This window comes from Vicugna pacos, chromosome 4 (genome assembly GCF_048564905.1).
Source record: "Vicugna pacos chromosome 4, VicPac4, whole genome shotgun sequence".
NCBI classification, from domain to species: Eukaryota; Metazoa; Chordata; class Mammalia; order Artiodactyla; family Camelidae; genus Vicugna; species Vicugna pacos.
The window spans coordinates 67737158-67759353 of NC_132990.1; the positions used below are offsets into that span (position 1 = coordinate 67737158).

Sequence of the window (22196 nt, forward strand, 5' to 3'; positions counted from 1 at the left end):
CAGAGAACCCACAGCACCCGCCATTGTCCTGAGAGCCTTTCTCTCACCGAGTCTTCCCAACAGCCTCATGAAGAGGAAATTATTATGCCCACTTTACAGAAGAGGAAATTGAGATTTTGATATGTTAAGTGACTTGCCGGAAGTTACAGGACTAGAAAGACGGTCTGACTCCGAAGCTCCTGCGTAATATTTTAAGGACAGGGATGCGCTTTGGCATTTCTGGTTTCTTCCTTCCGAGTGCAGTTGGGAATCATTCTTCTCCTTTGTTCCCTTCAGTGGGTCTAGCCGCTGCTCATATGCCTCCCCTGCCTTTGTTGGTTGCCCAGTTCACCCTCTGAGGGCTTTGCCTTCCAAAGCCTGACCTCCCTAGAGCTGAGTCTGCCTCCGCACGCTGCCCACCGCAACTCAGCTCTTTGGCCCCAGCCCAGCCCAGGCGCTCCCCGGCTCTCCTCCCCTCCCCCCAGGCTCCTGCAGATCTCCCCTCCGAGCTCCGGGTCTCAGTTTCCTCCCATGTAAAGCAGGGAGCTTGATGCTTTCCTTGGACAAGCAGTGAGGGTTTTGGCAAAGTAAGTGACACACAGCGCGCTCCATGAATGCTAGCCTGGAGCGGGAGTCGCCATCCTCCCCGCCGAATATGGGAGGGGCCGGCGCCCCGCCCCCTCGCCCCCTCTCCCGGAGCCCCGCCCCGAGGGCGGTTCCCGCCAGCGCCCTGCCCACCCCCGCCCAGCGACCACGGCGCCCCTGCCCCGCCGCCCGGAACCAGCTGAGCACAGCTGGACCCAGCAGCCGCCGTCGCCAGCGCCACAGCAGCAGGTAGGGGCGGGGAGCGACCACGACGCCGGGGCGTCTGGGGATCCCGGACATCGAGTCCTTTTCCCTCCTCTTCCGAGCTTGCCCGCGCCTGGAGCTCGGCTCGGCTGCCCGGACATCTCTAGAGAAGGGCTTCCTCCCTCACCTTGCTGGTGTCCAGGGGACCACGGAGAGTTGGACTGGGGACTAGGGCAGGAGAGGAGGGGGGCCGGGCCTCCACCCACAGGCCGGGTTGTGTTGCAAGCACCTGAGCTAACTTTGACGCAGTCCCGGTGGGTAAGTGGGCCCCGGGGTCACCCCCGCACTCGCTGTAGCTGCCCAGGGTTGTAGGTGGTCGCCCGCCCGCCGTCAAGGCGGTGGCTCCGCTGGGGAGTCTGCTGAACGGATCCTTGACTCCAGGTTAATAATGCCTTTGACTGCTCGTCCCCGGCGATGAGGAGCCCTCCACCTCCTTCCTCTTTCTGGGCCCAGGACTGTTAGAAAGTTCTTCCTCCTACTCGCCTGGAATCTGCTTGCATTTACTACCTGTCTGTGGTGTCTTCCTCCGCCCTGCGGAGTGCGTTCCCTTCCCTGACTCACACGGAAACTTCTTTCGAAGTTGCAGACAGTGACTGGGATCTCCCTTTCTCCCTGGGCCAGACACCCCAGAACCTAATTCCAGCAGTGTCCCCTGCTCTGGTGCAGGCCGGCTGCTCTGGGCAGTGGCCAAGGGCAAGCCCAGGTCCTCAGAGGCTGTTGGGGACGCAGGGGAAACCGGCTTCTTCTGCAGGCCCTCATCTGCCCAGACATCCACCCTTTATCCTGCCCTCACACCTTCCTCAGAGCGGAGAGGACAGCTTTACAACACCCAGAACTCTGAAGAGCCGAAGACTCAGGGCTGGCCTGGGGGTAACTGCTTTTTGTGGAAGTCAGGGCCTCTGGGGAGGTGCCTCTCTCTCTCTCTCTTTTTTTTTTTTTTTTTGGCCTCTGGGGACTAAACCCTGCAGGTCCTGTTCTCCTGGGACCTTAATTTCTGACCAGGGCACTGGGACTTCTTGCTGCACTGCCCTTTATAGTGACTTTGGCTTGTTGGAGTCACACCCCAGCCCCATTCCACAGTTGAGAGAACTGAAGGGCCCTGAGACTTTGTGACTGGCTGATAGTCACACAGGGAGGAAGGTGCAGGACTGGGACCCAGTTCCAGTCCTTCTTTCCCTGACTCCTTCTAGCTGGTGGGGCTTTAGACTCTCTTGAGTCTTGAGTTCCATTCACTAAGAGACTGAGCACCCCCACACACAAGGGGTGCTGGTTGGTGTTTCTTGGGGATGTGAATTGAGGGGAAGACGCTTGAAACAGAGGAGGAAGGGTCGGGGGAGACAATTGGCATCCTGCTCGTTTGAAACTCCATTTTCCTTTTTGGGGCCTCGCTATTTATAAATGCCAGGGAAATTATAAACAGTGGAGAGAGCTTGGATTGGCACCCGGGTGAGTTTCACAGCAGCAAAGGTTTCCATGTGAATCAGGGAAGGGAACTTTACTCCAGAATTTTCCATAGCCTTTTTTATTGTGGACTAATCTGAAAAGCAGGCGGCTCCCAGAAGTGGGGCTGTAGCGTTTGCCTCTGGTGGTATTTCCTTCCTTCCCTCCTTCCTTGATTCAGCACTCTTCTGTTCCGTGTCTTCCCCTGTGAGGGCCCAAGAGCCCTGAGGAACACAAAGTTATCTGTCCTCAAGATGCTTCTCATCTATAGTGGTCAGAGCAAACATGCAATACTGAGAGTTCCTTCAGCCTAGAAAGGGATGACTGAGTCTGTCTGGGCAACGCAGGCATCAGAAATGAGTAATAGTTCCCCAGGAGGAGATAAAGCAACTGGGGAAAAGACATACTAAGAAGCAAGAATAACTTGTGCAAAGGCACTGAGGTTTTCTGAGCAATCCACATGGCTAGAAAGGCAGATGAAGGAAGGGTGGAGTAGTGGGAGTTGAGACTGTAAATCAAGATGGAACTAGATTATAAACTAAGGGTTTGGACTTTATCCTGAAGGCAGTAATCAAAACTCATTAATCTGGTGCCTAATGTAGGGGATGCATTGGAAGGGGCTACACTGGAGGCAGGAGTACCCCAAGAAGGCTGTTGAATGGTCAAGGGAAAGAGAGTGCAAGTGTGACCCAGGGCAGTGGCCACAGGATGGACCAGAGTGGCAGTTTCTGGAAGCCCAGCTGAAGAACCTGCTATAAATTTTATCTTAAGAGCAGACAACAGGCTTATAGCTACTGGCTGTTAAGTTATTCTCAGTTTTTCACTGTTGAGTTTTATTTTCAAACCAAGAAAAAATACTGTTAAAGGAAAGAGTATAGAATAAACTTCATCTCTCTAAGCCCTCTTCTTTCCCCAGAGGTAGCCGCTGTTAACAGAAGTGTGTGCAGGCAAGAGCTGTGGTTGGATGCCTTCACAGTCTTAGCCATCCAGTGCCAGTTGGCCACTTCTCCCACCTCCTCCTACTCCCTACATTTGGGCAGTTTAGGTCTTTCATGAGAAGTTGCCAGATCTTGGAGATGATTTCTGCACGATCTGTAGTCCTTTGCCAAGATACTGGTCTCTGGTTTTCTTAAAGAAAACTTTACGGCCGTATCTACAGTCTCTGAGTGTGTATATTTGATTATTAGAGACCACAGGACTGAGAGAAATTAGAAGCACGGACTAGGGAATGGAGCTATAGTCTTAGTTCTTCTGAGTGACACTGGGCAAGTCTCGGCTTTCCGGGCCTCAGTGTCCTCATCTGTAAAATGGGGGGATGTTGATCTGCATGAGTATAATAAAAACCTATCTTTTAGTAAACCAAGCACTGGAACATTAATTTGTTGGTTCCTCATGACCATTCTTCTGAAGTGGGTACTATCGTCTGCTTTTATAAATGGGGTAAGTGAGGCTCAGGGAGGCCAAATAACATGCCTTGTGTTGTGAGACTAGTAGGTGATGGTGCTAGGATTCTGGAGTTCTGATTGTAGAGCTGTAGCTCTTAATCACTGCACTAAATGTTCTCCTGAAGGTTCCATCTAGTCCTGACATTAAGAGAACTGAAGGGGGAGTTTCGGAGGAATGTGAGTCAGCGTGCGTGGCTTGGGAGCTCAGCCTTGCAGCAGAGAGGCCTGGAGGGGCCTCACAACGCTGTTCATAAACTCATGCTTTCCCATACTATCAGCCGGACTCCAGAGTTTAGGTCCACCTCTCCTCCATTTCAGGGAACCCAGGCTTTGAGAGGACACAAACTTGCCCAAGGTCACCCGGTGAGTTAGCTGGGGGGCCAGGCAGGCCCAGTCCCCCTCTTTTCACCATTTGAGCCCCATGCTCCAGAAAGCTTTCTGGGGAAACCAGGAAGCGGGGGAACTCCTTTGCCCCCATGGTTATTTCCTGAGAAAATACCGGCAGAAGCAGGGAAAACCAGGTCCCAGGAGCTCTGCATTTTGTGGGGGGAGGGAAAGAAAGAGACCAGTGTTCAGGCAGCTGGGGGATGTTAAGTAAAAATATCTCCTCCCTTTCAACTGAGTGAGCATGTGTCATATTTCAGCCCGATGTGGTTTGTGAGTTTGGAGACCACAGGCAGGCTCGGTTCCTGCTGCTGGCTGGCTTTTCCCCCCTGCCCCCCAGCCCCTGCAGGAGGCCTGCTGTCCCCTGCCCTGCCTGGGACCACATCAGCAATTGAAGGGCAAGGCAGAGACAGCGGTGGGCGTGGTGGGCAAGGCTGGTCAACAGGCCTGGGCTTGGGTCCTGCTTTTGCCACTGACAAAGTGCTGGGTGACTTGAGCTAATCTGTGCCTTCCTCTGGGCCCCAGCGTCCACCTGGCACTAGGGGGAGGGACAGAATGTCAGGCTTTCCCAGCTCGGATAGCCTCTGAGTCAGAGGGCTTTGTACTCAGTGCAGGAAGATGGGACCTGCACGTCTGCAAGCATGAGGTGAGCCCACAGCATCATCTGTGTTTAAGTGACTTGCAGCAGTGCCAGCTGGAGGTTCAGCTCCCGTTCACAAATTTGGTCTTTGTGGATTGAATTGGTTGCCCCATTTTGCAGATAAGGAAGTTGAGGCTCAGAAGTCATGCATGTATCCTGTTCCCTGTTCTGCAAGCAGTAAGGCTCAGGGCCTGTCTCTAGCATGCTTACTGTGTGAGTCCACCTTTTGTCTTCACTGCCTTGTTTAATCTTTTAACAGCCCTACTGGGGATGAGTAGTGACTCAGTTTCGCTCAGCCTAGAGAGATAAAGTGGCTTACTTTCTCTTGTTTGAGCCTCTCAGTAGCCCTGAGGTTGCTGTTACGTGCTCCATTTTATGGATGAGGAAACTGAGGCCTGGAGATGTGAGCTCTCATGGCCAGGGATCCTCAGGGGCCACATGGCCAGTTAGGTTCCTTCCCAGGCCCCCCATCCTCCTCCTTCTTGGTACCTTGCTGGTTCTGCCTCAAAGGGAGCCTCTGCACCTCTTGCATTCATGGCTTGGACGCAGGGGTGGCAGTTTTCTTCCTGAGCTGAAACATGCTCTTCCCAAGGGGGCTCCAGAAGCAGTGGGAGCCACGGACAGCTCCAGTGAAGGCGCCACACTAGTGGGAGGGGATTTTTTTTTCATTCTGTTGAACTGGTTAAGTAAACAACCGTATTTTTTTTCCAGCTTTGACAAGGCGATCATCTGGGCCCAGCTTATTTGCCAAACAAAGGATATAGATGTGGTGTATGTGAGCCTTCAGGGTGGGGTTTGGCCCTTACCCTTAATTTTCCTTCTATAGCGGCTGTGGTTGGGCTGGGCCCTTGGTGGGTGCTCAGTAAATACTAGTTAATTTTGGGGGAGTGGCAAAGTGGAATGGGTGGGATACCCATGGAATATGGGTACTTCCCCCACTTCCTCCAATGATTTGTTTTCCTTTTTCTAAAGATAATAGCTGTTTATGATAGAAAATTTAGAAAATGAAAAAACTATAAAAAAAATAAGAGCTGCCCATAATTCTGCCAACATGCGATAATCACCGCTAACATTTGGGTGCATTTCTTTCCTGATATTTTCAGCACTTTTTTCCACCCCTCCCCCACAATTGTGGTCATACCACATTTATAATCTTCCATTCTGACTCTTTTGTTTTTCCAACATTATAACATAAATATTTTCTCATGTTATTTAGAATTCTACATTTAATTTTTAAAAAAGTTTTTGAAGTATCCTTTACCTAAGTAAATAAATACGTGTTTATTTTTCCAAAAGTCTGGGGGATTAAAGAAGTGAAATAATGCATTTTATTTGTAAAAAAATACCAATTTTTACATTTTTATTACTAAAATGATAAATGCTGACCTAACATTTTTATTATCATTTTCTATTGTCATATCTATGGTGTGAATGGTTCCCTTAACTGATCCTCTGTTATTAAGGTTTCAGGCTGTTTATAAACAGTGCCACCCTGAGCATCCGAGTGCATAAATTATTCTTTCACGATTTCCTAGAAGAGAGCCCAGGAAATGGAGTTGCTGGGTCAAAAATGACATCTTTTACAGCTTTTGCTCCACTTGCCAAATTGCTGCCCAGAAAGGCTGTAGCAGTTCTTATTCCCACCAGCCAGCCACACGTGAGGTTGGCGCTATTCTTGAAGGAGCAACGGAAGCTGGTTATCAAAAGGCTAGCTGTCCTCTTAGAAGGCTCAAGCACCATTTCCCTGAAACATCATACTTTATTCGTTTAGCAACTACAGGAATATTGTGGATTCAGTTTCAGACCACCATGATAAAGTGAGTATCGCAATAAAGCAAGTCATACAAAGTTTTTGGTTTCCCAGTGCTCATAAAAGTTATGTTTACACATTAACTAAGCAATGGCATGATGTCTAAAAAAAAAAACAATGTCGGTACCTTAATTAAAAAGTGCCAAATTGCTAAAAAGTGCCAACCATCATCTGAGCCCTCGGTGAGTCTTCATAGTGACATCAGAGACCACTGATCACAGCTCACCATAACAAATATAATAATAATTTAAAAAGTTTAAAATATTGTGAGAATTACCAAAACGTGACAGAGATAAGAAGTGAGCAAACGCTGTTGGAAAAATGGTGTGGATAGACTTACTCGATGGATGCCGGGTTTGCCACAACCCTTCAATTCATAAAAAATGCACTGTCTGTGAAGCACAATAAAGTGACATGCAATAAAATGAGGCGTGCTTGTACATTTGCACACTTCAGCATCAGTAAAGGATAACGATTAAGATCCCAGGCTGGAGGGGCAGAGAGAAGCTGGCTCTCACTGCCGTTTCTGCTTTGTACTTGTCATAGAGCTTTGAGCTAATGCCAGGTCACTGCTCTGTCTCCTCGCTTAGGATGGAAGGACTTGCCTTTGTGTTTCCAGCCCAGGGACTTTGGTGTGACTGTGGTCACCCTCTGCTGAAAGTCCGTCACCTGACAGCTTCCTCACCTCAGAAATGTTTCCTGACTCTGACCTTTACTGGTGGACCTCGGGAGTCACCGGCCCCCACTGCCTCGTTCATCCCCGGGGATACTCACTTGCAGAGAGAGCAAGTGAATTTCCTAAAGCACAAAGCAAGTTCTCTGATTGCTACTCCACCACTTGTGAGATTTCAAAAGTACTCGTCTAAACCAGAATGATTTCAGTTTTTATTAAACCCAAGGCCTGGGAAGATTAAGGAACTTGGCCCTGGTCGGACTCCTAGTCTGTCCTGGTGGTGTGGTCCTGGGAAAGTCATTTCCCTCTCTAACCGGGTTTCCCCCACTGTGAAGTGGGGAACAGCACCTTCTCTGCTCCTACCAGGACTGCTTTTCTACGTGTTGAGTGCTTAATTTCAAGATCCAGTGGCAGGTCTTGGTGTCTTGATTGTGCACCCTAAGGTGGGGTGCCTTTTGACTTATCCCACACATGAATCACCTGGAGATTTTGTGAGAATGCAGATTCTGGTTCAGGAGGTCTGGAGTGGGGCCTGAGACTCTGCATTTCTAATGAGCACCCAGGGGATGCAGAAGTTGCTGGTCCAGGGACCACAGTCTACATAGTAAGATTCTAAATCCTTTAAGGGCCCAGACTAGAGCCCAGATCTCTTGATGTCTTATCTTTGACGTTCTTTCTACCCATCATATCTGCCTCCCTCTTCTCTTCCCAGCACTGAGTTGAACTGCATTTGTTCCACAGCTGTGCGTTTCTAGAATCTGAACAGCCCTTGAAATATTTCGCTGCCTCATTTTGGAGTGAGGTAGGGCCCTTCTTTAGGAGAGAGTGACTCAGTAGGAAGCCATCTGAAGGGGAAGAAATACAGCTGAAGGACCTCGCATTTGGCATAAACATTTCCACCAGAAGTTTTTATACTTAAGATTATAAACATTATTCTTTCATGTCTGCAGGCTGCAAAGTACAGCCCTGGGGAAGCCTCAGACTGTTTTCATATGCCTTTGAGCTAAGACTTTTTTTTTACATTTTTAAAAGTTTGTAGAAAAAAACAAACCCAAAACTTAACAAGGAAGAGTATGCAACAGAGAGGGTATGCAGCCTGCTAAGCCTGAAATATTAACTGCCTGGCTCTTTATAGTGAAAGTTGGCTAACGCGTGATCTAGAGGAACTGAAGCATTATAGTTTTCTCTAGTGAGAAAGAGACCCAGCCTTATAGCTTGAAAGTTAGTGAGGCCAAGATAACAGGGAGGCAGCCTGACTTGGTGGGAGCTGCCCAGACATCTTAGCTGTGTGACCCCGAGTATGTTACTTCACCTCTCTGAACTCGTGTTCTTCCTTCACAAGATAGAGACTATGACATCTGCTGGCAGAGTTATTGTGAAGATGAGACATGATGTGTGCAAAGACTTTGATGCTTGGTGACAACTGTTGTCATTGGGGCAGCCATTTGAACCCTTCTGGCCTTGATGGACAGATATCATGATGCTTCCACCACAGCTGAGGGTCCTCCCAGTGAGCTGGGAGCAGTCTTTGAGGAGAAAAAACACCTCTGTTCCAGCCTCCCCCAACCACACCCATCCCTCCCCAAGGCAGAAAGCTCCTTTTCAGCCACCTGAACAGAGAGGGTTCCTGGTGCTTGTACATTTTCACTAATGGCAAGTTCTCTACCTGAAAGCCCGCCTTTCCGCTGGTGGGCAGCTCTGACTATTAGAAAATGCCTCCTCTCCTTCTCCAAGATATAATTCGGCAAACAAGCACCACGCGAGCCCCAGGCTGGGACGGTGAGTCCTGGAAGGAGACCCTGCTCGTTGTGGCTCCATCCGGAGCATGGGGGTGGTGGACCAGAGCCAGTGGTTTACAGACCTTGTTTCTACGTTGCGGCAGCCTTGAGGTCCAGAATGAAAAACAGACCCACTTGGAGTTAGCTGGAGCTAATTCTAAACCCAGTCGAGTTTGAAACTCTGGGACTTCCTGTGTCCAGAGCCTGGGAAAGCGTGTAATGCTCTTTTTGCCCATAGATGGCAGCACCTGCACCCTTCGCCGTCTCTGTGTGAACGTGTGTGCTCAGGACTGTTTATGCACGTGTGCACACATGCATGTACACGTGCATGTGATTTACTAGTTTATCCCTTTGATGAATCGTGAGCTGTGGTGGTCCTAGGCTAGGTGCTGGGATACATGAGAGCAGGTCTTAGTCTGATGGGGGAGGCTGACTTGGAAACAGACCATATCGGTGTTACAGGGAAGGCTGATGGGGGCTCAAAGGAACTCAGACTCATGGAGAAGGGGAGGTTAGAGAAGAGGTCTTGGAGGAAAGCTGGGCTTGATTATGAGCAGAAGGAGAAAAGAACAAAGATGGAAGAGAGTTCAGGAACAGAGGAAACTGCAAAGATTATCGGAGGATTCAGGGACCAGATTGCAGCTGCGTCTGGCTGGAGCTTGGAGGGGTGTGGGTGGAAGACAGGAACTGATGAGAGCTGAGGCTCAGGGCGCTGATGGGGGCAGGTGGTGAAAGATGTTGAAAAGTTCGCTGAGTATCTTGGGTTGTATTTGGGGGCCAGCGGGGAGCCATGGCTGAGTCTGAGCAGAGGAGTGATGTAGTCTGGGCTTGCTCTGAGGAGACTGCACTGTAGGGGAGGGGAGAGGAAGTGGGAGGACCAGGTAGGAAGCACTGCAGTCACCCAGGTGAGAGGCAGTGATGCCTGGACCAAGATGCTGGCGGTGAGGGTAGGGAGAAGAGGGTGCATTCAGGTAGAACCGGCAGGACGTCGGGGTGTTGGAGGCAAGAGTGACAGAGCAGGTGAGGCTGAGGTGGGTGGTGCCCTGGTGTCTGGTGGGGCCCCACGTGTGGATGGTGGGTGGTGGTGGTGTTGCTGAGATGAGGAGCACCGAAGGCAGAATAGGTTGCACTTGGGAACAAATGCAGCATCACCAGTGAGGATGAAGGTGAGATTTGGAGGTGTGTTGAAGAGAAGGGGGGCTGTTTTTGAAAGGTTTGTCCCCCCAGAGTTAACAGAAAGTGGGAGGTCATTAGTCATCAACTCTGCTTTGATCTATTCCATGGAACCGGGGAGTTTCTGTGAAGCTCTTTGAAGAGGGCCCATGGAGGTGGCATTTAGCACCAGGTCCTAAGGCCCAGATAAGTGCCCCACCTCTTTCCAGATCCCTTGCTGTGCACCCACGCCACTCACAAAGCAGAAATCCACAGGAATGTCTGGGCTATTTACTGTCAGCTAAGAATAGGTTCATTTGTGTCTTAATCCCAGGAGGCTGCAGGGCCCCACTGCATTCAGGATCTTGGACTCTCTCCCTTTGGCTTGGAGAAGCTGGTTTGGGCAGAGAAATTTTCCAGTTGAGGCAGGAGCCAGTTTGCTCAGCTGCTCCCTGAATGCAGATGACTAGGATTCCGGGGACTGAGGAAGGGTGAAGATCCAGGTTGTTCTTGAAAGTGTGGGGCTGAAAGGCTGGACTGCACTGCTCTGGGACCGAGGTAGGCCGGTCCTTCATTTATTCATCCGGCATATACCCACTGGTCCCGCTGTTTTCTGGGTCACGTGTTAGGGCTGGAGTTTGAGAGGCAAAGCAGCCTAATGGAGCTCACAGTCTGATGGGAGAGAAAGACCTGTCACCACATAATGATAATACTCTTGCAATAATAGAGCAGTGCTAGTCACAGAAGTGAGAAAATGGCATGTAAACAGCTTGGGTCCCCAAACTGCACAAATACAGGACAAGAAAGAGAGAATTTCTAGAAAAAGACTTAGTAATCAGAGTAAGCATATGCCCTGTTCAAAACCCTAGGCATATTTTATCTCATAATGACCCCAGGGGGTAGGTTCTAACATAATCCTTCATTTACAGAGAAGGAAACTGAGACTCAGAAAGGTGAAGGAGCTTAGTTAAGTTACATAGTTAAGTGAGGGGCCATTTTATCTAACTCCAGAATCTTGAGCCAAAACTCTCTAGTTGACCATAGCTAAATTCAGTCGTGCAATGGGGTTAACCTTAACCTTAGTGAGATTTTAGGCTGGATTAATAGAGGCATGATATTTAGAATGATGGAGGTGAGAAGTTGGGTTTTGTTTATTTGTTTGTTTTAATGGAGGTGAGAGTTCTGCTTGCCCTGCCCTGGATAGAACTCCTCTAATTGTTTAATTCTGGGTCTTGTGCTGTCAGTAGGGACAGGGTTCATTGGAGTAGATCAGGGAAGCAGGGGAGGGAACAAGACATCTTGGTCTCAGGAAGAGCTGGAGGAAAGGGGGTATACAACTTGTAGAAGACTTGGGGGCCTAGGATCACTGTCTTCAAGTCTCTAAGGAACCATTGGGAAACAGGGTGACATACCTGTTCTGGGTGATCCCAGATTGTAGAACTAGGACCAGCATGTATGAGGCATCGAGAAAGAGATTTTAGCACATCCTAATGACGATTCTCTTAACCAGCCAAACTCTCCAACAGGAGGTTTTGCCGCCTTGGCAGGAAGTGTGTGCCCCATTGCTGGAGGTGTGTGAATAGGGACTGTGTGACCCTGGTGGGGGGTGGTGGGGAGGAGTGGAAGCTTCAAATGGGGCTTTGACCAGATGACCTTGAGCCCCTGACCCTGAGAGTCTTGGCACTTTCATTGCAGGTGGTGCTGATAACCCCCTTGTACAGCGCTTCTGCCTCAGTCCCGGCGCCTCCTGACGAGCAGCCCTCTTCACCCTCCCAGCCCTGCGAGGTAGGTAGAGCAGTGCAGACACCCCGGTGTCCCCCAAGCCCCAGCTCAGGCTGCCCAGGGGAGTCTGGAGAGGCTGGTGAAGCAGCCACTGGTCGCCACGAGTGGATTCAGTCAGTCCCTGAGGTTTTTCTAGTAAGGCTCAGAGAACGTTTCTGCCAATTACTTCATTTGCTCCTCACTCTCCCTGGATCCCGTGGGGAAGAGGCAAGAACTGGGCTGGGTGCCGGGGCACCTGGGTCCCCACCCTGGCTGTGCTGCTTGCTCACTGGGTGACGGTAGGAAAGTGCTTTCCATCTCAGAAGAGCCTCTGATAGCTCTTCTGTAAGAGGGTGGCCCTCCCGTGAGGAGGCGGTGCAGGAATTCTCCTGGAGGCTCTGGTGAGGTGACAGAAGCTGGGGTGCAGCTGCCAAGTCTCCGGGCTTGTTGACCATGGGAGGAGAGAGAAGTGTGAGTCACGGGGATGGCGGATGAGTCATACCCACCTGGGGCCGGCTGGCAGGGCGGGGCCCACCTGACTATCAGATTCACAGGTGACCCGTTGAAGGAGGCGGAGAGGCTGGGGGTGGAGTGGAGTCCTCAGCTCGAAGCAGGAGACCTGGCTCATGTCCCAGGTCAGGCCTTGGCTTTTCCACCTATAAGATGGGTGCATTGGTCTCCCCCACTCACCTAACAAGGTTGTCGTGAGGACTGAAGGAGCTTGTAGATGCTCAGGGGCTTTGTGAGCTGCGAAAAGGGGAAGGAGCACCACTAGGGAAACAACCCAGCTTTCAGTGTCGGAACAGAAAGAAGTGAATTTCTAATAGCAGATGTGCAGAGAGCCTGGAAAACACCCCTCTGCTTCATGACATCACCCTCGTTTGCCAAAAGGAGAAGGGGCCGAATGCTTTCAGGGCTTGCTCATCCCTGCAGCTCAGCTGGCTCCCAGGTGGTGACACGACAGGCTGACCACAGTAGGAGCTGTTCCTCTTTCCCCAGCTTAGATGAAAGGGCCTTCCCATGGTCTCCAGAATGCTCTGTCCTCGAAGCTGGGCATCCCCTAGAAGGCCCTGCTGGGCCCAGAGGGGGGGACTTGTCCAACTTCAGCCGTATCCCCAGGGTTCTAGACAAACGGACATCCTTGATGCTGCCCAGAGAGGAGAAAACGGGGACCATCTTGGTTCTGATGCTCCTGCTTTTGAGATGAGCCCTGACAACTCCCAAAGCTGAATTGTCTCAGAGTGATCCGTCCCCGAAAAGAGTTATGCTCCGTTAACACTTTTGGCGAGAGTGACACAGGGACCGTCCTCTGCTTTCCTGGTTTCTGCAGAATTGAGCTCCTGTCAACTGAGGGCTTTGCACGTTTCCCCTCCCCTCGTCCATCTGTGCTGTGCCTCCCCTCACCCCCATCTCCGCTGGGCTTGGGTTCAGCCAGGGGAGTGCAGTGACCTCCTCCTTGTCAAATCCAGCAGTTTCCTCAGCTCTCCATGCACTGCCTCTCTGGAGCCTTGGATATCATTTCTTTCCAGAAGCTCTCTCCTCTTTTTGCTTCTGGCAGGCTGCACCATCTACTTTATCTCCTATTTTTCTGACCTTCTTAATCAGGGCCCTGTTTTTTTGCCTCAGCCATTCAGCAGGATTCTGACCACCTTCTTCTCTTGAGTTACATGTGTAAGTTGGTTCATTCATTCATTCATTCACTCATGTGTGCATTCACTTGACAGATATTTAGGCCCTGGACTGGGTATTGGAGAATCATCAGAGATTTTCCCAACTCTCATGGGTCTTACAGTCTTGAGTCTTACATAAGTCATTATACACATAATAAATTCTTTCTTTCTTCAGCTGTGAGGGAAACAACCAGTGTTATGAAGGTGTATGTGGTTGGGTGGATATGATAGAATCTTTTCTGGACAGATGAGGGAGGCCTTCCTAAAAATGCTCAGACCTGAAGATGGAGGCAGGTGGCTGAGTGAGCAGGGAACGGAGCCCCAGGCAGAGGGAACAGCATGAGCAAATCTCAGAGGCAGTATGTTGCGTGTGGAGCCCTTGAGGAACTGAAAGAAGGGGGCGTGATGGGCAAGAGCCTGAAGACCAGGAAGCACCTCAGTCATGCGGGCCCTTGGGGCCTTGGTTAGAGTTTGGATTTTGTCCTAGACCCCTGGGGAACCACTGGAAGCTTTAAAGCACGGGGGGAGATGTGCCTAGATTTCATTAGTAGAACTCTTGAAAGAGACAGCCGCAAGTCCCACCCTGATAAGGTGTAATTTTTGGCTCTTCCACACTGTGGCGTGCTCACGCTGTGCCTCAGTACCAGGCTTGGGGTGGAGCTGTCCTGGGAAATGTGCGCTTTCCAGCATTCTCTGGGCTCCTTGCATTTTTTCATTGTTGAGCTTCTGCACTGGAGAAGGGAGGTGAATCCGACCCTTTTCCACCCTGGGAGATGTAGGCTTGTGGTGGCTGGTGCCCAGAAGGCCAGGCAATAAGTGCCAGGGGCCCGGGGAGCCACAGAGGGCTTCCTCCTGAGTCAAGCACTAGGCTGAGGGGATGCGATGAGCATCCAGGCACGGGAGTCCCGAATGCAAAGGCTTGGCCCCCTGGCATAACCGCTGTTCTTGGGGACTAGGGAGCTGCGTGGCTAACACAGGAAGGAGGGTGGGTTTGAGGTGGGGAGTGGCAGGAGAATGGGGTTGGGAGACACCTTGAATGCGGGGTCCCAATCCTCTGGGTGCCAAGGAACCGTGGCACGTCTTAAGCTGAGGAGTAGCTTGAGCAGTGGAATTTGAGAACAATCAGTTGGTGGGAGGCAGAGGGGAGGGCGGATCAGAGGGGCAACGCTGTGAACTGGTTGGAGAGAATGCGTGTGAAGCCTGGTCTCTCCCATCTGCCTACACATACAGTAAAATGCTGTCTACTTCTTCCTGTCCTGTGCCTTGTTGGATCATTTCCCCCCACTAGTCAGCCCTCCTGAGCTATTTCACTGGGATTTGGGCTCCAGAGGCAAACAGGTCTGCACATCTCTCTGGCTCTGACTTGCTCTGTGCCCCCTCGACACATCTGTGAACCCTTCTCAGCCTCAGTTTCCTCATCTGTGAAAGGGGGTGATAATAGGGTTGTTGAGGATTAACGATGGGGAAGTCAAGTCCTAAGCACATGCCTAGGACCTAGTGATGGCTCCGTTATCCTTATTTACCTGTTGGTTGGTAACGAACGGCCCAGTCCATGTCGTAATCTGACCCTTGGGGCGTCCTTCTCTGTGGTCATAAATCTGTAACCTGAAGTGGAAACAGGGTGTCCCCAGCAGCCCTGAAAAAGGCCTCTGATGGGATGCTAAGTGGTTTGGAAATGCCTTTATGTTCTGGCTCTGGCTCAGAGGGCTGGACCAGGTCTTAGTTGTCTTTTAGTCCCAGCACCCAGCACAAGGCCGGCCTATCGTGGTTCTTAATTCTAAACAAAAAAATTTTAATTAAAAAAAGTCAGAGCCCCTGGGCATCATCCTGCCAGCCTCTTCATCTTATGGCTGAAGAATCTCGGGCCCAGAGAGGAACGGTGACTCATCCAGAGTCACCCAGCCCTTCCACTGAAGGCTCAGACCTGGCTCAAGTATTTACTGCAATTCTAATTTTTTAAATATTGAAAAATTTAAAAATTCTCAAGTCGACTGGGGGCAGGGTAACCATTTGCGGGTAGAGGTTGACCCTGAGACAATTCTGGGGAGCATCCTGGCTAGAAGGGCCCCAGGGATATCATATGCAACCTTCCAGTTTGCATCTGGGGAAACTGAGGCTCAGAGAGAGGGAGTGACTCGCTCAGGGTCCCCAGAGAACAGAGAGCAGAAAAGTAGTCGCAAGACCCATTTCAAATAATCTGCAGTAGTTGAGCGGGCTCTTCCCCCCAGCCCACTGCCTCATGTTTAAGAAAGTGAATTAGAGCACGAACAATGGTTTCCTGAGGAAGTTTTGGTTTTCAGTGTGTCGAGGAGAAGGACCATTTCCGGAACTGTGCGTGCCCATGTGGTGCCCATGGAGTTGGGCCGGGCACAGCTATTTCAGACTAAGCCACAGGGTCCTATTTATAGGCCAATGTGATTAGGTTGATGTGGTCAGAGGCCCGCTTGTCCTCTGCCCAGCCCAGCTATGGCGGAGGAAGAGGCCCTTGGGGGTGACTCTGACCCATGGGTGAGTAGCAAGGGATCTCGGGTTGTCTCCAAAGCCTGCTTAGAAGAGGGGCTCCTGGGAGGCTGTGGAGGGTCCCAGTCCTGACTCCCAGCCAGGCCCCCTGCAGAGATGAAACCAGCTCCGATCCTATTCTCTCCCGGCTTACAAATTCTCTACTGCCTCAGATCAGGCCAGGACCCCTAGCAGTCAGGCCCCTTCTCCACCCACGTGTCCAAGTCTTAATCCTAGCCATGCCTCTCCAGCATTTGCATTTTCCTATGTGGGCCACACCTCTGAGCCTTTGCTTAGCTGTTCCCTCCACCTGATGTGCTGGTTCCCTGTTCCCCAAAGACAAACCTCCATTCATCCTTCCAAGCCTGGCTCAAATGCTCTTCCTTTGTGGCTCATCAGGTCCAGGGTGCTTTCTTCCGTGAGCTCCTGCTGCCAAGAGCCACTTGAGTGATTACCCAAATTCTTGTGTGCACCCCGCTGGGCCAGGAAGTCCCGAGGCAGGGCCTGACAACAGAGGATGGAAGGAGAAAAACGTGTGGTTGAGGCCCTACTGGGCCATTCACCTTACGCGTTTGATGAGACATTATCTGCATGCCACAGTGTGCAGTAGTTATCTTTAAAAGATGTGTAGGAGTGAGAGTAAGACTTCGGAGTCAGATCACCCCGGATTCCGACTCTGTTCTGCGCTTCCTAACTGTGTAACCTTGGGCTAAACCTTTCTGAGCCTCAGTTTCCCCATCTGTAAAATGGGCATGATGCTAGCCATGGGTCTTGGGGAGGCGTTGTCAACAAGACAAAACTGAAAAGTACTTACATTGTCTGGTCCATATTGAGCTTCTGTGTGTGGTAGTAGGGATTATTTACTCAGGGAAAACTGAGGCTCAGAGCAGGGAAGCGCCTTCTCTGGGGCTCAGTAGCCAAGATGCAAGACCAGGTCTACTCCACCCTGTGTTCTCCTCCCCGCCCTCTCTTAGCCCCCCGGCCTATTCTGTTCCCTAGATCAGGGGGAACTTTGTTTGGGGATTGTTTTTCCTAAGACGTTTCCTCTGTGGTGCCACTGGATGACTCAGAGCCTGAGTCACCAGGAGGCTGAGGGCCAGGGAGGAGGGAGGGAGGAAGAGGGAAAGGAGAGGAGGAACAGAGAATGGACCCTGATTTCAGCCCTGGCTCTCCCACTCCTCAATCGCTTAGAGATGGCAAGTCCCCTGTTCTGCTGGCCTCAGTTTCCCCAAGTGTGAAAGGAGATGTTGGGCTTTGACGAATGGTTCCCAGTCCAGGCTGAGCCTTAGAATCCCAGGTTTGCGGGCCCCACCCCAAGCTGTAGGCTCAGGCTGGGTGTGGGGCCTGGGAATCCAAGCTTTCTGGAGCTCCCCAGGTGATTTTGCTGCGCACCTGATCTGCAGAGGTGTTCGGGAACCAGGTGGCTCAAGGCTCCTTTCCCCTGGGCCTCCAAGTGGTTGCTCAGCCTCCGCTCGACTGTCTCCACTAACTCAAGGAGAGTCACTTTTCTTGCTGACTGCTTTGGCAGAGTGGTGCCAGCGAAACGCATGGGCTTAAAAAAAAAAACAACAGCTTTATTGAAGTGTAATTTACATAAATTGTTGGACTAAATTTACGTGTAATTTACATACATGTAATTCACTGGTTTTAACTCAGTGACTTTTAGTAAATTTACAGAGTAATGCCAGCATAACCACAATCTGGTCTGAGAACATTTTTATCACCCCTAACCATCTCCAAAAAGGTGCCTGTGCCTGCTGGCCAGCAGTCTGCGCCCATACCCACTAGCCCACCACTAATTTTCCTTCTGTCTCTCTGGATGCCCAGACCTGTGTGCATACCCAGCTTCACCCTTTCTGGCTGTGTGACCTCCTGCAGATTCTTACCCTCTATGAGCCTTGAATTTCTCCCCTGTAGCAGAGGAGATACAGCTTCCCTGTAGCTTTTTGTTTGAATTTCACTAAGGTGATACAGTGTCTAATGCACAGTGGGAGCTGGGGTCTCAGGAGGCTGGCAAGCAGTGCATAGGCTGTAGTACAGACACCCTGGCACAGCTGGGACCGCAAACATTTCATAGACTCCCTCTGTGTCAGGCGCTGGGGTAGGCCCCTTCTCTGCAGTATCTCCTTCAACCCCCACAAGAACCCTTACTAGATGAGTGTTAATATCATTTCTATTTTATAGCTGAAGGAACTGAGGCTTTGAGAAGGAGAGGGGTGACTTTTCCAAGGTTATGTAGGTAATGATTGGTAGGAGTCTGTCCCAGAGCCTGTCAAAATGCATTTAGTACGCCTAACCTCCCGAACATCACAACTTTGCTTGGCCTACCTTAAACGTGCCCAGAACACTTAATGTTAGGCCTACAGTTGGGCAAAATCTAACAGGAAGCTTATTTTATAATAAAGGGTTGACTATCTCATGTTATTTATTGAAGACTGAACTGATAGTGAGGAACAGAATGGTTGTCTGGGTACAGAATGGTTGTTAAGTGTATTGTTTGTTTCCCCTGGTGATGGCGTGGCTGACGGAAGCTGCTGCAGCCCAGCATTGTGAAAGAAAATAAATAGTATATACAGCATATTGCTAGCCCAGGAAAGACCAAAATTCAAAGTACGGTTTCTGCTGAATATGTATTGCTTTTGCACCATTGTAAAGTCAAAAAATTGTAAGCTGCATGATCGCACGTTGGGGGCTGTCTGCACAGAGTACATCATACAGCAGATGTGACATGGTGCATGGAGCATGGTCCGAGGTATGGGTGACGTGGGACAGCACGTGGAACGTGCACCAGGCTACACACACGGGACAAGGTAAGAGGAGCTTGGGGCCTGTTATGGGACATAGACAGCTTGATGTATGTGAGGCTGGGCGTGGTTCAGAGCGTATGACACAGGGACAAGGTACCCAGGGTGCAGGGTTTGATAGACGGCAGTGGGGCACAGAGGGTCCCTTTTTCATGTCAGTGCCTGGGGCCCCAGCGTGGAGCAGCAGGAGCCAATTTTCTCCTCTCACAAAGGCCTGTCTGTTGTTTTTCCTCCTCCTCCCCGTCTCTTTGGTTGCCAAAGAGTGGGAGTGTCCCAGAGGAGTGGGGCCCAGAGTACCCCCCATTATCCCGCCAGCTCAGACGGATCAAGGCTGGGGGCCAAGTCCATGGTTCAGGAAAAGCCTGCCAGGCCCCCAGGTCCCCTCTCTGAGAGGCAGCTGTGAGCATAGTGTTGGCTGGACCAGAGCCGGGTAATTTTCCTCTAAGCCGCCCTCCCTCCAGCTTCCCTCCCTGACTGCTGCTGGCCATGAGCGCGTCTGCATTCCGGGGCTTAGGAGAGAGTCCCCACCGCAGCTGCTGGGCAGAGGAGCCCACCCCTACCAGCTGCTATCAGAATGGTAGAAGCGAGGTGTGGGGAGGAGGCTGTGGCTCACAGGCTTGCATTTCCTGAGCCCTCCTGGCACCTGATGCTCACTCTCTTATCTTGCCTCATCTGCACAAGATCACCAGTAGCCTGATGAGGAGACTGAAGCTCAGAGAGGCAAAGAGCTTGCCCGAGGTCACATAGTCAGAGGCAGAGCTGAGGCTGGACCCTCAGTCTCCTGGAAGCAGGAAATTGAGGACATATAGAGGCAAGAAGTGGTGAAGAGGGTGTTGGAGAGGGTGTGGTCAGTGGGTGTGAGGCTGCAAGAGCGCATGGGTACCAGATCCTAGAGGGCCTTAAAAGCCAATCTTAGGAGTCCTGACTTCTTTTAGCCTGCAGTGGGGGCCGTGGAAGGGTCTTGAGTAGGGAATGATGCAATGTCTGTGGATAATGGGCAAGTTGAAGGCAGTGAGGAAGCTGGTGCAGTGGTTCCAAAGAAAAGATGGGGACCTTGAACCAGGACAGTGGCTGGGATGCGGGAGGGGGAAGCGAGTGTCAAGTGGGGAGTAGTGGGATTGAGCATCTCTGCGCTGGTCTCAGCCCTTATGTGTGTCCTGGTGGGATGACTCTGGCCAGGCCCTTCCTCTAAGAGTGTCCCAGAAGGTTCTGGAAGCCCTCAAAGGGACAGGCACCTGGAGCCTGTGGTGAAGGGGGAGGTGTCTGGGTGGCAATGAGGCTGGGAGCACACCTGGGGGGAAGAAGACAGCCCCCATCATGGAGCCCTGTCACGTGCCTGGCACCGTGTTTTGTGGGCTGGTTCTCGTTTAATTCTTCCAGCTGTTTATCGTTATTCTCTGAGCTGGGAACGGAACAGAAGCATTCCAGTACCATGCCTCTGTTCAAGAGGGGAAAGTACAATACAGTCTTTTAATCAATTCAATTGATTTTTACATTTTAGATTTAGAGAGTAAATACAAATTGGGAGCGTGACATCTCTGTCGTCATCTAAAGCTTGAGAATTTGAATATTAAAAAAAATTATCCATCCCTCTAAACCGGACCCCACAACTTGAATACTCTGACATTAGGTAGTTAATTTACATCTTGATTTGTTGGTCTAAAATATCTGACCCACAGTCACGTATTCTCTGAGATCCAATTACAGCCATTATTTGCTGTAGCTTTCTTTTACATCTATATCTATGTCTTATCTGTTGCTATAGATTTTTTGTGGCTACAGATCTTAAAATAACTAGGGAACTATGTTCAATATCTTGTAATAACCTATAATGAAAAAATATGTATGTATAACTGAATCACTCTTCTGCCGGAAATTAATGCAACATTATAAATCAACTATACTTCAATAAAAAATAAAATAAATTAATAAATAAACATAAACAAAGAGGGAAAAGTACTTTTTTCATCAAATTTTTTTAAAATTTCATTTTATTGAGTTATAGTCAGTTTACAATGTTGTGTCAATTTCCAGTGTAAAGCACCATTTTTTCAGTCATACATGAATGTACATATATTCACTGTCACATTCTTCTTCACCGTGAGCTACCACAAGATCTTGTATATAGTTCCCTGTGCTATATAGTATAAACTTGTTTATCTATTCTCTATATACCTGTCAGTACCTACAAATTTCGAACTTCCAGTCTGTCCCTTCCCACTCTCCTCCCCCCAGCAACCACAAGTTTGTATTCTATATCTATGAGTATGTTTCTGTTCTATATTTAAGTTCCTTTGTCTTCCTCTTCTTTTTTTTTTTGATTCCACATATGAGCAATATCATATGGTATTTTTATTTCTCTTTTTGGCTTACTTCACTTAGAATGACATTCTCCAGGGACATCCATGTTGCTGCAAATGACATTATGTTGTCATTTTTATGGCCAAATAGTATTCCATTAGTATTCCATTATATAAATATACCACAACTTCTTTATAAACATAAACAAAGAGGGAAAGTACTTCTTAAAAAGCCTTATTAAAATTAAAGAGGTTAGCAAGGATCAAAAATATCTTTGAATCTCTGGTAGTTCTATTGTAGTTAAAAATTTGAGATAAATTGCAAAGACTTTCCAATCATGCTATATAGCATTTAGAGTTTTTCCATAACTGATTTTTACTAGTATCAAGTTCTGGCAGGCCTGCCTGTGAGAGAGTCTGGCTGTTTTATACCCAAAGACACAGGCTCAGAGAGGCTGAGTCACTTGTCCCTGGTCACCTAGGTTGGAAGAGACAGGACTGGGATTGGGTGGTGATCCCAGAGCCCTTGTTCCTTTGAGCGAGAGTAGGCCAGAAGAGAGGGAAGGGCGTCAAAAAGAGGCTTGTGGATTGGGTGAGAGTCAAGATGGGCTCTTGAAGTGCGACTTGAGGCCCTCTCCTGACATGCCTCCACATCCTTGGCACCAATCATCCCTCCAGGCCTCTGGGCCTTGGCTGGGACTCTCCAGCCCTCCCCTGCTTTGGATGCAAGGACACAGAGATTGAAGTCAAAGGTGGGTCTGGGGACCAGTGGGCTGTATGTTTGCAGGTCCTGGACATATGCTGGGGGGTTGTCTTTGGGTGTTCTGGTTACTGAGCGCCTGCTGTGTACCAGGCACAGTGCCATGGCTCCTTCAATCCTCCCAGACAACCCAGGGTAGGACTATCACCCCAGTTTATAGAGGAGGAAAGTAAAACACTGAAGACGGGCTATTTGCCCAAGGTCCCCCTGTGGTAGGGATTCGGTTTCTGTCCAAACTCACCCTGAATGTAT

At 50.0% G+C, this 22196-nt stretch overlaps 1 protein-coding gene across 1 annotated transcript in view; it reads left to right on the top strand.

Moving 5' to 3' along the window:
• Window positions 1–728: 728 nt before the first annotated feature.
• Window positions 729–22196, top strand: part of GSN (gelsolin) — a 54591-nt gene continuing 33123 nt past the window's right edge. Inside the window, exons 1-2 of the mRNA XM_006205559.3 lie at window positions 729–813; window positions 11846–11935. The gene's annotated coding sequence lies outside the window, so the exon portion shown is untranslated. The remainder of the gene's footprint in view (window positions 814–11845; window positions 11936–22196) is intronic.